Below are 17,780 nucleotides of genomic sequence, written 5' to 3'. Positions count from 1 at the left end.
CATGTTAAGTACTCGGGCTGTGGTAGATGATTGTATAAAGCTCCTTCATTCTTCTGTTGCTGTACCTGCTTCGAATGTTTGCAGACCCTGACAGTTCTTTACATCTTCTTACTCCAAAGTAGGATTTCATTGAAACTTTTTTTTTGGACCTCTGATTTAACTAAGCTGGGTGAAGATGAATCTTCAGTGAAATATTTGAATGAGTTGCCTCCTGATTCTTGGGGCTCAATGACCTAAATATCACTGTTGACGCTGAAAGATACTTGTATTGAATCTTTCTGGCTAGAACAAGTTAAGAATTAAATCTATTTTCAAACAAGAAAATTGCATAGCTTTTGATCAAGATGAAATTGTGATATACTTAAGGTGTATAATTGTCAGCTACAGCATTTTAATCTGCTAAGTGTGGAAAATCTTTCAGAAGGGAATTTGCTTTATTTTATTTATTAGTAGCAAAATCATGTGTTTAAGTGGAGTTACCTCATGAAATATAATTCATAAACAATATATTAAAATTAATATATTTTTGGGAGTGTATAAATTGTTTGAATATTTTTTAAGTGAGAAAAGCCTTGCTATTGTGAGGTGTAGTTGGCTCTATAGGATGTCACAATCTCGTATCGCTTGGGACGGGAGCGTTGCGATAGACATTTGTGTTAATTTGGTCATTGGGATAAGGATCTTTTGTCCACATCACTGTCGGTTTGAATATGCCCCTTTTATTCTGGAGAATAATCATGATGTACTCAAGATTTTTTAACAACATTTTTTCTGAAAATGGGCAACACTGGTAAGATTGCATTTATTGCACATCTCTAGTTATTCTGGGAAGGTGATGGTAGACTTTCTCCCTGAATTGCTTCAGTCCTTGTGCTGATGGTGTTTCTGTGATGGTGTTAGGTCGGAAATTTTGATCCAGTGGCAATGAAGGAATGGTGGTGTACGTTAATGTCAAAGTTATCCTTGTCTGTCAATTGCATGACCTTCAAGGGTGTGATAAAAATATAGATGTTTCGGGTGGCTTGGTAAATGTAGTGTAAAATAGCTATTGATTGTGTTGATTTCTGGAGTCTTTTACCTCAATCTGGTTCAGCAAAATTACTGAAACGATTACCGTTTGTGCTTTAAACAAAGCAAGCTTTTATTTAAAAAGCAAATCCCGATCGGGGACTTTATCAGACAGAAGGAATGCAAGTCTGTTCGAACGCACCCACTTCCTACGGACAAAGTGACGTTACATTGTAAAGGCACGATGGTTATACATTTTCGGCAAAAGATAACAAGATAGGGCTAGAGTGACATCCTAGTCCAGCCTATCCTCTTAGATCCCTCTTTCCCTTTGACCACTCATAAGCCGACCTAAGTATGGTCTGATTTTAAACAAAGACCTTCTGTTAATGTTTCAGGTTAATAACATGATTTAATAAGACCTTGAGGTTTTTCTGCAAGCTGTGGGTTTTGTTTCAATATGTGTTAGTGTTGTAACATTTCGCAGTCTCGAGTCTGAGATGTCATGGCTATTCCTCCATGAATTGTTTGTTAGCTTATACTGTCCCTATACAATTCCCACGTTCTCAACTTCAATGTCTCTATACATTTTTAAACATTCACATTCCCTCCTTTTATCATTCCATGATAACACTTAGGATCATTCTAGGAGTATTGCATTCATCCGTTCACACTCTATTTCCTGAATCATATTGCTGTTAGTGTCGAGTAGTTCTTTAGTTCGTTGGATCATAACTCGGGAGTCCTTGACCACAAGAGGGTTTGCTAACCTTGCCATCATTACTTTACAACAAAGGTTAAGGCAACCCACAATTCGATAGGATCTCCAAGATCCATCTGATAGCCAATCAAACCAGCTAGATCCTTCTGCTGGTGTGGATAACTTCTTCACCTTCCTTCTTATGTGATCAGCGAGATTGGTTATGTTTTCTGAACTCTCAGGAATGTAAGTGCAACATTCAGACCCTGTCAGGGCACACGTTTCCCCTTTCTCAGCTAACAGGTAATCGAGGGCCATTCGGTTTTGTAATGCTACGGTCCTTATTGCTACCATTTCAGCTGTGATGCCCTCCAGAGCTTCAGCAGTATTGTATTGGCACCCCTCCTCTCATGATAGTTTGGCTCTGAATCCATCTGACAGTCTCAGTTAGGGTTAGTGGAATGGGGCGCAAAGGAATTCCCCCTTTGGAAGGTATAGGGAATGTGAACACACCCAACATCTAGAAAAGTTCCCATTTTGCGCATAAACATAAGACATGTACAAAAAGGTGTTTACATGGAGCTCTCGTCTCTGTCTCCCCTCCCATGCGCCGGAACTGTCATATATGAACACTATTATACAGACTGTGGCATACAGACAGTTTCATCTTATGGCTCAGGATTCAGATAAATAGTCCAATTATTTTGCTGATTAAAAGAGTTCAGTTTTCCCGTCTCTCTTCTCAGGTCACTGTCGGTGTAGCTGGCTGACTATCACTACGGATAAAAGTTCAAACTGGTCCACGTTCCAATTAGGATGCCAACGGCCTTGTTCAGCTATGGAGAAGAGGAAGTTTGGAACAGAAACAGGAGTTAGAATAACCAGTAAAATAGGTTCGTTAGAGGGTGGTGAGCTTGCAGTGGTGCAGGCACTTTTCCCCTCAACCTTGGCTGCAGTGAGTAACACCTGAAAAGGCCCCTCCCATTGTGGCTCTAATCCCTTCCGAATCCATACTTCCCTGGTGCCACGAGGGACAATTCGGGTAAAACTGGGAGGTCGAGGTGAGCATCTTGAACCTGGTTGTGAGCTAGTCGCAGAGCCTGAGTCAGAGAAAGAACATAGGTGGTCATCAGTCGAGCTGAGATACCATATCTAGGAACAATTTCCCTCATTAACACCTTAACAACAGTTTGAGCCTTATTGTCCAGGGTAGGGTAGGCTTCAATCCATCTGCTAAACACATCTACTATTACTAACACATATTTGTAACACTGAACTTTTTGCAACTCAATGTAGTCCAACTGAAATGTCTCAAAGGGACCTTCGGGTAGGGGCGTTTTACCCCAATCACAGGGGATTCCCTTCCCTGGATTATGTTGCTGGCAAACCAGGCAACGACTACTGATGTTCTGGGTGAGCGCCTGGAGTCTAGGGTGCCACCAAGTAGCCAAAAGTGTGTCACTCGTGGTCCTTGCTCCACAATGAGTAGCAAAATGCATACATTCAATAACCCATAGAGCCAACTCGTCAGACATGCAAGTCTGTTCCGCGGGAGTGGTCCAGAGTTTAGAAACATTGTCATAAGTACATCCATAATATTTGCACAACAGTTTATCTTTTTCAGGAGCGTCCTCCTGTGCTTTGATAACATCTTGGATGGTTGGCATTGGTTTTTCCGAGGCTAACTTATCCTTCGCAGGATTTTTAGTCTGACTCATCATTTTGGGCACTACCATCTGTTGGTCACGAGAGGCCTGTTTAGCCTCTTGGTCAGCACAACGATTCCCTATATCAACCAGAGAATTTCCGGTAGTGTGGGCGGTACATTTAACAACGGCAATGTGCTTGGGGAGCATGAGGGCTTGCAACAAATCAGATACTAGTTGCTTATGGGATATCTCATTCCCCTGTGAGGTTAGGAATCCCCTATTTTTCCATAATTGTCCGAAATCATGGGCCACCCCAAAGGCATACCTAGAGTCGGTATAGATATTGACTTTAAGGTCTTTGGCCAAGATACAGGCTCGGGTGAGGGCGAATAGTTCAGCTTGTTGGGCAGAATAGGCGGTTTCAAAAGCGGCAGATTCCAAGACCTGATTCTCCTGGTTTACTATGGCGTATCCTGAGATTCGTGTACCTTCTGGATTAATAGAAGAACTTCCGTCAACATCTTCCCTGACTGATGTGGCCTCTTGAATTAAAGATAAACAATCATGACTGGGTTCTTCCTCATCTTGGGGTGGCTCAGTAAGAAAACAGACCGGATTAATTGCAGTACAGTGCCGAAAGGTCAGCTTAGGATTGTTTAGTAAGTAGATCTCATATCTGCTTTGCCTGGCCATGGTAAGGTGTTGAGTCTGCAGTTGGCCCAGGAGGGCAGCTACGGAGTGAGATGTGTTAAGACAACGGTAGCACAGTCTTTCAGAATTGTACAATACAGTTGAAAGGGCCGGTCATAGAGGGGCCGGCCCAAAGCCGGAGCTTGCAGCAGGGCTGTCTTTAGTTCCTTGAAGGCTTGGACGTCTACGGTTTCTATTTCAAAGCTGCCTTACTTATTTGTATACGGGGTGAGGTGCTTAGTCATCAGGGCAACATTAGGGATCCAGGATCTGCAGTAATTGATCATCCCCAAACACTGTCGCATTTGTTTAGCCTTGCTAGGGACTGGAAACTGGCAAATTGGTTCGACTCTGCTAGCCTCCAAAGCTCGGTGGATACTCGGTATTGCCTGTGATAACCCACTTGGGAGAGGTCCTCTGCCCACACATGAGGATCCACATAGTCAGGTCTGTCAGAGCCAGTATGATGCTGTAGAGTCGTTAAGACCTTCTCGGGGTCCCCGTGGAATTGGACTGTTCGGCCATGTTTTACAATTTGCACATCCCGGCTGGTAGGGTCAGCCTCGTCTATAGCCTGGCGCACCATAACTCCCAAATCTTTAGCGTGGTGGGGAGGTAATACTTCACGAGTAATATGTGGTGCCACCGTTGGGGGCTGTCCATTTCCACAAAATCTGCCTTCCCTTCCGGTCCAGTCACTCTAGCCCTTAATAGAATTTCCTTCACTTCCCCTTCGTGATCCTGATAAAAGTTCTGTAGGTCCTGATTCTTTCCACTGGGATCGTATGCTAGGGTCACGTGATAGGGTGCCTGCGGCAGGTCCAGAGACCACCACTGAGGGGTTCTAGTGGTATAATACTGCCGCTTAAGGGTTCCCTGTTTTACAATAATCCCATCATCTCCACACTCCAAATGCAACTGGAATTTGCAGAGGAGGTCTCTAGCCATCAAGTTACAGTCCAGATTGGTTGTGATAACAAATCGATGTTCCACCGATTCTTCCTGGTAACCCATTTTAACCGGTTCTGACACCGGGAATGTCGAGATTTGTCCCAGGAATCCTGAAAGTTCCTGTGTTTCAGTAGAGGCAGGGAGTTTAAGCTTTAATTGTACAGAAGACATGAAGGCTCCCGTATCTATCAAAAAGGGTTGCCACTCATTCAGAATTTTTAACAATATCATTGGTTCGTCGTCCGGGGAGGATCCCTGCACAATCAAGCTGCGTAGTCAATCGGGGGACAATTGACCAAAGGGGTTGTTCTGGGAGAAGTTAGTGTAAGATCCTCCTCTCCCCCCTTGCCCCCCTCCTCTTCCTCCTCTTCCTTTTCCATGCTGACGGTAGGGGCAATTTTTATTCCAATGTCCTTCCTGCCCACAATTAAAACAGTCAATTCCTCTTACCCAGTCCCGGCCTCTTCCCATACCATGCCGGGGACAATAGGGAGATTTATTAGCAGGGCTCGGGCCGTTTGGTTGTTTAGTATAACCGTATCCTTGCTTATCCATCCAATCCTGTATGCAACACTGCGGTTCTATTGATCCTTCCTCCCGAGATGGCTCTTCCTTTCTAGTCACATATTCAGTCTTGACCCGGGTTGGGGGCGCACCTCCCCCCTCCCCTTTCTTTTCCTGCCAATAATATCTAACTGCCCTTTCCATTTGTCCGGATAGCGTGAGCAATCGAATAGTTGTTCGAAGATCACATAGACATCTATAGTGGGGTGGTCTGCAGCTTGTTGTGCATCAGGGTTTGGCATTGGTCTGACAGGGAATTGGTGTTGGGATTTTGGGATCCTGGAAATCATTTCTAGGTCGGAGGATGTTTCGGAGCTGTCTGACTGCTTGACAGTTCTGCGTCTCGATCGGCGGGAGTGTTTGCTATGTCTTTCACAACTTGGACTGGTAGATTGACTAGAAGATTTACGGGACTGTCTGTGATATCGAGATATAGTTCTGCCCTTTCGAGTGAGAGATCTGGTCCTTTCGGCTATATTGCTTGTGAACTGGGGATCCGAATCGCTATCGGAGGATGAGGAGTCAGTTTGGGTTTGTTGCTTTGGTGGTATGGGGTTATTTTTAACTCCTCTCGCCGGAGTGTAAGGTGGAGGGTGTTGGGAAGAGGACTGGAGCAAAGGGCCAGGGGGTGCGGCAGGCGCCGTTGGGCGCTGAGTCAGTGACCACTCATCAATTTCATCATCAGCCTCGGTTAACACAAAGCCAGCCATTTGACTACGTAGTCGGTCAATACCTTTCTCAGAGGTCCCAGAGGATCTATTAGACAGTTTCTCGTGCGCACATTCTTTTTTTTAAGACGTCGACAGTTTTAACATGTGTTCCCTCTGTCAATGAGAGTCCCAATTTAATAGCATTTATTTGCCAACTTGACAGAAGTGATGCATCTTTTAATTTTTGACAATCCCTGTGCTTTGTTTGCTACCTCTACGCTTCTAGTGCCACCTAGAGGCCACTGGTCATCTCCTAATAATTTGTTCAGGGCTCCTGATAATTTTCTAAAGTCTTCAGCTCTTTCAGGGAATTCCTCACATAACTTTTGTAGCGGACTATCCGCATCCGTTGTTTTATCCAACCGATTACCCATTTTCACGCTGCCCCTCGTATTTAAACTGACTCTAATTACCGTGTCGTTATGCGTTCGTGTCGTCGTGCGATTTGAACAAACTTAAAATAAACACAGACTTTACTGAAACTAACACTGACTTTGAACAAACTCAAAATAAACAGACTTTACTAAAGCTAACACTGACTTCTACGTCGCCCCGCGGTTCGCATCGCCGCGCGATTTGAAACACTTTAAAACACTTAAAATAAACAGAGACTTACTGAAACCAGCACTGACTTTGATATCACCCCGCGGTTCACGTTGCTGCGCGTTCGCGTCGTCCCACGTTCACTCGGTCGCGCGCTCGCGCCGCCGCACGTCCTGCGCCGCTACGCGTTCCACGCTGCTGCGCGTCTGCGTTAGCCCTCCTTCACTCGGCCGCACGCTCGTGCCGCCGCACGTCTCGCGTCGCTACGCGTTTTACGCTGCTGCGCGTCTGCGTCAGCCCTCCTTCACTCGGCCGCACGCTCATGTGTTTAGTGTTATGCATCTGAATGTTGAAAAATGAACACAAGTGGGAAATGGGAAAGAAAAAAAGACTTGCATTTACAAAGTGCCTTTCACATACTCTGGGTGGCCCAAAGTGCTTCACAGCCATTGAAGTAACTTTGAAGTGTAGTCATTGTGGGAAACGTGGCTGCCAATTTGCACATAGCAATGTCCCACCTTAGAGGAACCGCGTGCGGCGGCCTGGCCCAGAAATCGGAATGGTCCCGACCAGCAAGACAATCAGCAGGCCGGGACCATGAGAGGGAGCAACGTGCCGCGCCATACCACTGCAGGGAGCAGCGCGTGCTGCTGCAGGAGGGCAACGGCTGACTGCAGTGCGGGCAGGTACAACAGGAATGGCGAGGTCGGGGCAAAGGAGCGGCAAGTGTTCGTAGAGGGATGTGATCGGGACCCAGGAGAGGCGAGAGTTCGGGGCCCAGAAGAGGTGAGGGCCCAGGGACAGCATGGGCCAGCCCACACTGCGATGTTTGTGCGCATTCGGTCTGTGCAGCAAAGCAGGTCTCCAGTCATCTTGGTTAATCCTTGCCAGTGGACCAAGACCTAGCTCTGTCGAGCCCATGTGATGGCTGGTGTGCAACAGCCACCACACATAAAAAAAAATCCACGCACAGACATCTTCCACCCTTCAAGATGTAGTTCGGGACCTGGAATATTAGGTCCTTCATTGAAACATCTATGAACTCTTCCCTTTTCGGCGTGTAGGCAAGTCATCCTCGTTTCAAGGGACTGCCTGATGATGATGATGATGATGATGTGATGTTGATTGAGGGATAAATATTGGCCAGGACACTGGGGAGAATTGCCCTGCTCTTCTGGCCTGATAGTCTACATATCGTAGAGGTAAAAAAGATGGTGTGTAACAGCTAGGGGAAGCTTGTACTTATATTTTTGTTGCTTGAAAATCTTAGTTAAAGCCATTTAATGGTTTGAGATGATGACAAAATATCACAAGGACTGAATCACAGTTTACACCATGTGACATGATATTACAGATAACTGTTTGGTCTCAACAAGGTTCCACTTTCAATGTGAAGCAGACCTGGGAGCATTGGATAAAAGTATTCCAGTTTTGAGCACTGACCTTCCTCTCCTCCTTGTTTAGCACTTTTTTTTAGTCAAGTACCCTGATGTCTTTGTAAATTCTGAAATGTTAAATTCGTGCCTTGAAACCCTCTAGCTGATAGTTGAGCAGCATAAATGTCCAACTTTAGTACTTCCAAGTTCAAATTTTTTTTCCATACAAAGCACAATTTCAATATTTTAATTTTGCATCTTTGACGTGTGTGCTCCGAATGTATATCTTCAGAGCAATCAGCTGTATGGGTATGTCCTGTAATTAGCTGTAGGTGTCTGACCTGGTTGTTGTCCTGCCATACTAGGATCGATTCACTATTTTAGATTTTTGCTGCTAATATCAAATTGTATTGTGTCTGGCCTTTTTAAAAAAAAAATATATATATAAGCATTACATAATTTGCAAAATATTTGGTGACTTGCAGCTCAGCATGGAGGACGTACAGTCCTAGGAACTAAATGGTAATGGTGTGTGAATTCAGATTTGAACATTTTGTCTGAATTTAAGGCTGATGGACTGATAAGTACAGCTTGTAAACTGTATGAATGCCAGCTGATGTAAGCAATATCCCCAAACCAGTAAAGATTACAAGCAGTTACTGCCAAGGCAGTGCCTCATTTTGAAAGCGGGGGAGGTAGACTTGTCTACAAATTCTGATGGTTGGCTACAAATAAACACAAACTGAGTTTGGACACTTAATAGCCTGGATTTTGCGGTAAGAATAACGGTGTGGCTTTCCACTCTCGCCTTTATGAAGGAACAAATTGGACAACAGCCTCTAGCAACCGCATACGTGCAGTTAAACACGGAAATCTGGAAGTTGCTGTCCGAGTTTTCCTGCTGCTCCACAAGCTTCACTACTAGTAACTTGCCAAGAGACACTGCATTCACATATAGCCAACGGTGTGAAGTTGGGGTACTATTCCATAGATACCCACTAAATAAGCCAGAAAAATTGTCCATTCAAGTGTAAGTGAATTTTTAAGAGCGTGACAAGTCTTAATTACTGCCAAACAACCTCTGTGGTACTGAAAATTTACGTTTACATGTGTGGAGTCTCATTCCTTCAGATTTGAATTATAGTTGTAGATTTAAAAAAATTAAAATTATTAAAAATGTTTTTTTTTACTTTTTCTTTGTCTATTTTATCTCTCCCTCTTAATCCCATCTGTCTTTCCTTCTCCATTTTACTTTCTACACATGATTTTGCATTGAACTAAATATTCTAACTTACACTTCTTGGTTCAGACCATGCATGAATCAGTAAGGATTCCTCAATCTGATTGGCTAAGATTGTTAATTCCTGGATTCTTTTACTTCAATCTGGTTCAGTAAAATTACTGAGTCGAATACGTCTTGTGCTTTGAACAAAGCAGTCTTTATTACCGGCCAGTAAGACCTATCAGACAGAAGATATACTCTCTGGATAGAGCGTACACACTCCCTACGGATAGGTGTAGTTACATCGTAAAGCGTTAACAGTTATACAGTTTTGAAATCAGATAACAAAATACAAATGGATTGACAGTCTAACTCAGCCACTCATTAGTCAATCTATATGAGATGTTCTTCTTGAAAGCTCAAGTATTGCCTCCAAATGTTTCAATCTAATGGTGTGACTATTTACTGAGACCTTGCAATTCTGCAGATGTATTTCATGTTACAATTATATATTATTGGCAGGATTAGTGACTTGAAACCTTGAGACAGACTGTTAGCTATGCTGATGTTGCACTATTTGCAATCTGACATTCTCCCAGCTATTCTTCCATGGCTTATACATTTTCATATATCCCGTTTACTTTACTGTCCTTAATTCCATATATTCCGTTCAGATATCCACAAGATGACACACCATTCCTTGCCCTATTGATACAGGTCCCAGATCCCCTGAAGAGGGTGCTGCACTGATTTGACACTCTCCCAACTACAAGTTGCAGTGCAAAAGTCTAAAGTCTGTGGGTAAGTGTAATGAATGGCGAACCAATGTTTCTGGCTATGACTGATAACTGTAAATATACAAAATAATTTACAAAAGGTATATTAATTACAGGAAATACAATAGCCCAGAATTTTCTGGAGCAAGGCATCTTGCGGCGTGACCTGTTTGCTCAATTTTGTTCTTCACCCTTCAGGTTGTAAAAGTTTTGTGCCGCAAATTGCTGAAAGTGCGAGCTGAGAGTAACAATTAGTGGGGCACCTGGGACATTGATGAACGACAGGACCAACAGTCTAGCTCTTTAACCAATGACATTTAAGGATTGAGAAAGATAGTAAGGCATGAGGGTGAATTGAAGTCACAATTAGATACAGAAGGAGAAATAGAGAGGGAAAGAAAGATTGGATTGAGAGAAAAAAGAGACAAAGGAAAAGTAAGATTAAAAATCTATAAAGCCGATAGGAACAATTTACTGCCTTTTTTAGGAATGGGACTCCACAGTATCAATTCCCATTCTGGACCGGAGAGATTGAGTGGCATTGCAGGAACATAAATCTTGTAATTATAAGTGTTGAGTACCAGTTCTAACTTTCTGCGGCAAATTGGTTTTAACAGCGCAAACGCAGCAATTTTTTGAAACTCTTGGGAGGTTGATGGTGAGCTCCCGATTTTGCGAGGTGAATGGCAGCACAAATCGTCCAGCAGTTTGTGGCGATTCGCAACTCGCCGCATATCTCTTCCTCGCCACAAATCGCATGGAACTCGCTGTTAATTTCCCAGCAAATACTGGGCCAATATTGCAAACCCGTTTAGTGTTTGGATCCGATACACCACTGAAAAGATCTGTTGCATTTTCTTTTGTGCATTGTTGGATTATTTTTCATTGTACCTAAGGGCTTTAGTTCTTTTCTCCAAAATCTTTGTTTGCTAGATTAGTTGACATTGATCTGGCTTTGGGTTTGTGAAAAGCTAATAGTGTCATGAGATTGGTATTGCTGTACTGTGTAGACAAGGTGCAGCTATGAAATGTACAACAGCTTATACTTCGTGGTGGGCCTGACCTGCGAGACACCATCAGTGGCAGGTTGGGACCTTAAAAGGAGCGGCGAGTGGCTGCCATGGGCAGCATGGAGATATACCACTTCAAGGTACAGCGCGAGCTGGTGCAGGAGGGCGACGGCAGTGAAGAGGGACGTCATCAAGGTCCAGGTCGGTGATTGGAGCGTGGATAGGTACAGCAGGAGTGGCGAGGTCGGGGCGAAGGAGTGGCGAAAGATTGTAGAGGGATGTGATCGGGGCCCAGGAGAGTTTGGGACCAGAAGAGACGAGGACCCAGGGCAGCACGGGCCAGCCCACACAGCGATATGTGTGCGCACTAGGTCCGTGCAGCAGAGCTGGTCTCCAGTTGTCTTGGGTAATCCTCACTGGACCAAGACCTAGCTCTGTCAAGCCCGTGTGGTGGCTGGTGTGCAACGGCCACCCCACGTTAAAAAAATTCACGCACCGGCATCTTCCACACTTTGTAGTTCGAGACCTGGAATATTAGGTCCTTCATTGAAACACTGTGAACTCATCCTTTTTTGACGTGGAAGCAAGTCATCCTCATTTCGAGGGACTGCCTATGATGATTAAATGTTTTATCTCTGGTAAGAAAGTGAAGGAAAGGAGAGCGGCCCTCTCGGGAATGCTCTTTTGATGTGAAGTACTTAACCTGTAACACAGCTTCTCTTTTTTTTATATATATAATATATATATATATATATTATATATATATATATAAAGAAAGGAATAAAATACATTGTATTACTATAGCACCTTTCACAACCTCAGGATGTCCCAAAGTGTTTTGCAGCCAATCAGTAATTTTGAAGTGTAGTCACTGTTGTATTATAGGAAACCTGGCAGCCAATTTTGAGCATAGCAGGTTCCCACAAACAGCAATGAGATAATGGGCAGATCATTTGTTTTCGTGATGTTGGTTGAGGGATAAATATTGGCCTGGACACTGGGATGAACTTCTCTGGTCTTCTTTCAATAATGCCATGGGATCTTTTAATTTCTCATCTTAAAGACAGCATATATGACAATGCAGCACTCCCATGGTACTCCATTGAGGTGTCAGCCTAGATTATGTGCTCAAGTCTCGAGTGGGACTTGAACGCTTGACCTTCTGATTCCAAGGTCAGCAAACTACCACTGGGCCAAGGATAATACCTTGATAATGTGCATTTAATCTTTTCCTAAATTTTTAGTATAATTTTGGTATTCTTGTCTGAAGCAACTGCTCTGCAAACTTGAGCTGGATAATGTTTTGCAAGATCAGGTATAGTCACACAGATTTTTTCGTGGGGGTTAGGGGGCCAGGAGAGCATCAAATAATTTTGATGATGTACTTAGGCTGTTGAGGCATTAACCTGCAAAGAAACATGCTCATGTATGTCAAAACCTGTTCATTTTCATTGAAAGCATTCTAAAGAGTGCTTTTTAAACAGTTGCTGCACCTGTCCAGAACCATGGTATCAACAGGAAACTTAGTTCCTGTTGGATAGGATTTATTTGTTCCAGGGCAAAGGCTTCATATCCTGTTCAGTTAGGTTAACCTGTATATAAAACCATCCAGGGTAAACCCAGCATACATCCTCTTTTTGCATGTGATGTGTTTCCAGAACACATACAGATCAAACTTTAATATAGCCTGTCATGTTTTTTTTCTCTTCACACACAGGATTTGGGAATGAGTTATGTTTGAAAACAAAGTGAATTCACACAGGTTTCAAAATCCACAGGCTGCAGCCATGGAGAGGATCATCAGCATAGGCAGTCCCCCAAATTGAAATGGAGAGGAAGGACAGTACTGAATGTGTTAATGAGCCAACTATACTTATTGTGTACAATCACTGAAAAAATTAAGTAATCATCATCTCATCTCCAATAACTTAACACAAAAACCTATTTGTGTGAGCCCAGCATGAGTGTCTGGTGAGGACATGCTCTTGGGAGAGGAAGTCATTGGTTTGATGGGCAAGCCTACTGGTCAGTTCCTAAGTAAGGAAAGAGTTGAAGGCACAGCCCTCCTACTTGCTGGGAACACAGAGAACCTTGGGCAGTCAGTCAGGTCTTAAACAGGAGATTGCGATGCAGGTCCAGACTTGGAGCTGGAAGCTGAGATATTGGCAGCCAGTTTTGCAGTTAGAAGTAGAAAGAAGGTAATGCTAAAAATAAGTTGCCCTACAAAAGGGACAGGCATGTGGCTTTTTTTTCCCCTGAGGAGAGATATGTGATTGATCATATATGATCAACAAAAAGGAAAGTCTGTGATGGGGTGAAAGGCAGGCGAGATTAAATGACAAATATATCTTGGAACTTAAAATAGGTTGGTGCATAGTAATAAGAGAAATGGATTTAACTGAAGTTTGAAGTAATGTGAAGACTTTGGTGGTCTTGTCATTGTTGTAATTGCTGGACCATTTTAATTGTTGGCTTAGAATTCCATTCGTTGATGGCAGTGTGATTGCTTAGGGAACATTTATCTAGCCTGAGAAGAAGGGGAAACAGATGTTAACAGTTCTCTAGCCTGTAAATGAAGGGGAAACAGCTGTTAACAGTTGAAAGATTTAGCATTTTCTGCTATAACCATAAAAGGAACTGAAATAGTTTGAACATTTGTGTTAATGGATGCTATTTCATGGGTTGAACAGTGCTGTGCATGCTATATAGTTTAGCACTTGAAGCAATTAATAACTAGTTTGGTCACATCTAGCAGGATAAGGACATGCTAGGTCATGATTTAGGTTACCCGGATTGTCTAAGCCCAAAATTTTAATTAATTTCTTTTCAGATGCTGACCGTGTTAATTCCAGCATTTATTTGTTGGTATCCTACAGTTGACTTTTAAGTTGTTTGAATTTTCTGACTAATCATTTGATCCGCTTGATCTGATTCCTAGCTTGCTATTTGTGGGATGCTGCTGCCATCCTGAGAGCCATAATGTTGTGGAAATGCATCTATTTTGGCTCTTTTTGGTGTGAATGCCCTCGAAGCTTGTGTGTTTGTTTTGTTGAGTGTATGATCCACAGGATGGGACGGCTTGGATATAGCCTGGAGGCGACGAAGGTTGAACAGGTTCCCACTGGTTCGATAGTTTAGTTCCACTCCAGCGGGGAGCTTGTTGAGCATAAGGTGGAGCATTGCAACGAGGAAGATAGAGATGACGCAGCCCTGCTTGACCCTGGTCCGGATGTAGATTGGGTCTGTGGTGGATCCGTTGCCAGGATCACACTTGCATGTCGTTGTGGAGCAGGCGGAGGATGGCGACAAACTTTTGGGGGCAACCGAAAAGGAAGAGGACGCTCCATAGTCCCTCGTGGTTAACAATGTCAAAAGCCTTTGTATGGTCAAAGAAGGCCATGTACAAGGGTTGGTACTGTTCCCTGCATTTCTCTCGCAGTTGTTGCGCCGTAAAGATCATGTCCGTTGTACTCCGTAGTGGACAGAATTTACACTGTGACTCCGGGAGGAGCTCCTCAGCCATAGGAAGAAGACGGTTGAGGAGGATTCTAGCGATGACTTTCCCAGTGCCTAACAAGGAGATTCCTCTGTAGTTGGCACAGTCGGACGTCCCCTTTTTAAAAGGTGGCCACGATTACTGCATTTCTGAGATCTCCAGGCATGCTCTCCTCTTTCCAGATGAGAGAGATGAGGCCATGTATTCGCTTGTGTCTATGCACATTTAGAGGCTGATCTCCAAGCCATCGTCAATATCTTCACCAAGGCATACGAAAGCATGGGCCTTACACTAAATATCTGTAAGACAAAGGTCCTCCACTAACCTGACCCCGTCACACAGCACTGACCCCCAGTCATCAAGACCGTGGATCACTTTCCATACCGCGGGAACCTGTTATCAGCAAGGGCAGACGTTGACGACGAGGTTCAACACCACCTCCAGCGCGCCAGCACAGCCTTCGGTCGCCTGAGGAAGAGAATATTCGAAGATCGGGCCCTAAAATCTGACACCAAGTTTATAGTCTACAGGACTGTAGTGATACCCACCCTCCTGTATGGCTGAGACATGGACCATATACAGTAGACACCTCAAATCGTGGAGGAAATATCACTAACGATGTCTCCGCAAGATCCTGCAAATCTCCTTGGAGGATAAACGCACCAACCAGTGTTCTCGATCAGGCCAACATCCCTAGCACCGAAGCCCTGACCACACTCGACCAGCTCCGATGGGCAGGCCACATTGTTCACATGCCCGACACAAGACTCCCAAAGCAAGCGCTCTACTCGAAACTCCTACATGGCAAGCGAGCCCCAGGTGGGCAGAGGAAACGTTTCAGCGACACCCTCAAAGCCTCATTGATAAAGTGCCACAACTCCACTGACACCAGGGAGTCCCTGGCCAAAGACCGCCCTCAGTGGAGGAAGAGCACCTCGAGTCTTGTCGCCGAGAGCATATGCAGAAAACAAGCGCAGGCAGTGGAAGGAGCGTGTGGCAAACCAGACTCCTGGCCTACCCTTTTCTCCAACGACTGTCTGTCCCACCTGTGACAGACTGTAATTCCCGTATTGGAATGTTCAGCCACCCGAGAATTCGCTTTTCGAGTGGAAGCAAGTCTTCCTCGATTTTGAGGGACTGCCAATGATAATGAGAATGATCCACACAAGTCTTAATGACTTGAGACCTGTGGCTCATGTTGCTGAATTTCGGACTTGGGCATTCTTTTGTTATGTAGCCTGAGGAAGAGAGTGTTTGAAGACCAGGACCTCAAACCTGGCACCAAGCTCATGGTCTGCAGAGCAGTAGTGATACCCGCCCTCATGGCTCAGAAACATGTACTATGTACAGCAGGCACTTCAAAACACTGGAGAAGTACCACCAATGTTTCCGCCGCAAGATCCTGCAAATCCATTGGCAGGATAGGTGCACCAACGTCAGTATTTTCGCTCAGGCCAACATCCCCAGCATCAAAGCATCGACCACGCTTGATCAGCTCCGCTGGAAGAGCCTCATCGTCCGTATGCATGACACAAGACTCCCAAACCAAATGCTCTACTCGGAGCTCCGACATGGCAAGCGAGTCCCAGGTGGGCAGAGGAAACGCTTCAAGGACACCCTCAAAGCCATCTTGAAAAAGTGCACCATCCCCATCGACACCTGGGAATCCCTGGTCCAAGACCACCCAAAGTGCAGGAAAGGCATCCAGGAAGGTGCTGAACACCAAGTCTCTGCCAAGAGCAAGCTGAAGCCAAGCGTCGACAGCGGAAGGAGCACGCTGCAATCCAGGCACCCCAACCTCCCGTTCCTTCGACCATTGTCTGCCCCACCTGTGACAGAGACTGTAGGTCCGCATTGGACTCTTCAGTCGCTTTTAGTGTGGAAGCAAGTCTTCCTCGACTCCGAGGGACTGCTTAAGAAGAAGAGATGATGCTATTTTTATTCACTAATAATCTGTTCACTCCTGGAGGGGCTAATTTAGTATTGGATAACCCACTCGTTGGGTGTGTATTTGCGATATTGTGGTGATCATAAAACTGTTCAAGCTTCATTCTTGTATGTTGCCTGGAACTTGAGTTATTGCTTTAAAACTCTTCAAAGTTGTATTCTCTTAAAATATTGAGGCACTAGCTACTTGTGGAAGTTACCATAAATGATTCCATGGTACTATCCAAAGGAGAGCAGGGAATTTTTCTGGTGTACTGGCCAACATTCTTTCCCCAACCAACACAACCCAAAAATAACAGGTTATCTGGCCATTGGTTTCATTTGCTGTTTGTGGACTTGTTGTGCAAATTCACTGCCATATTTACCAAATAGCAATGATTGCACTGCAAATGAACAAATTAGTTGTAAAGTCCTTGGAGACGTCACAAGGACGTCAATATCAAATTTGCTCTTTATCCTTTTTGGTTTAGCCATTTATCATCAGATGTGATTGGACCATATCAAGTGCTTTCAGACCTCATTCTCCTTAGCCAAAACTGCTAATTTTTCCAGGATCAGACTGGAGAGTAACGAATACCCTTGGCTTCTTTTCGCTACCAACCAACTCCTTGAACCCCTCTCAGATAAAGAAAAAAACTTGCATTTATGTAGCGCTCTTCATGACCTCGGGACATGATGTCCCAAAATGCTTTACAACCAATGAAGTACCTTTTGAAGTGTAGTCACTGTTGTAATGTAGGAATTGCGGCAACCAATTTGAGCACCGCATGCTTCCACAAACATCTATGTGATAATGACCATATATATATATTTTTTAAATGCATGTTGATTGAGGGATATATATTGGCCAGGACATCGGGGTAACTCCCCTGCTCTCCTCTCGTCATGGGATCTTTTACATCTACCTGAGAACATACGGGGCCTCGGTTTAACATCTCATCTGAAAGACACCACCTCTGACAGTGCAGTACCATCTCAGTACTGCACTGGACTGTCAGCCTAGCTTTTTGTACTCTAATCTCTGGACCACAACCTTCTGACTCAGCGGCGAGACTGCAACCAATTGAGCCACGGCTGACATTGCCCCCTTCACTCTCGCCTCCAACAAATGCAAGGCATTCATGGACTTTGTCACTAA

General features: G+C 44.3%; 1 protein-coding gene across 8 annotated transcripts in view; it reads left to right on the top strand.

The window, feature by feature from the left end:
* Positions 1–17,780, top strand: part of LOC139259737 (speckle-type POZ protein-like A) — a 270,126-nt gene that overhangs the window by 50,923 nt on the left and 201,423 nt on the right. For 2 of the 8 annotated variants that reach the window (XM_070875374.1, XM_070875371.1), the window contains one exon: positions 10,131–10,214. The exons of the other annotated variants lie outside the window; for them this stretch is intronic. The gene's annotated coding sequence lies outside the window, so the exon portion shown is untranslated. The remainder of the gene's footprint in view (positions 1–10,130; positions 10,215–17,780) is intronic. 8 annotated transcript variants of the gene reach the window in all.

Source organism: Pristiophorus japonicus, chromosome 3 (assembly GCF_044704955.1).
Source record: "Pristiophorus japonicus isolate sPriJap1 chromosome 3, sPriJap1.hap1, whole genome shotgun sequence".
In the NCBI taxonomy this organism is placed as follows: Eukaryota; Metazoa; Chordata; class Chondrichthyes; family Pristiophoridae; genus Pristiophorus; species Pristiophorus japonicus.
Note: the sequence above shows the minus strand (reverse complement) of the source record. Positions and strands in the feature narration are given on the sequence as shown.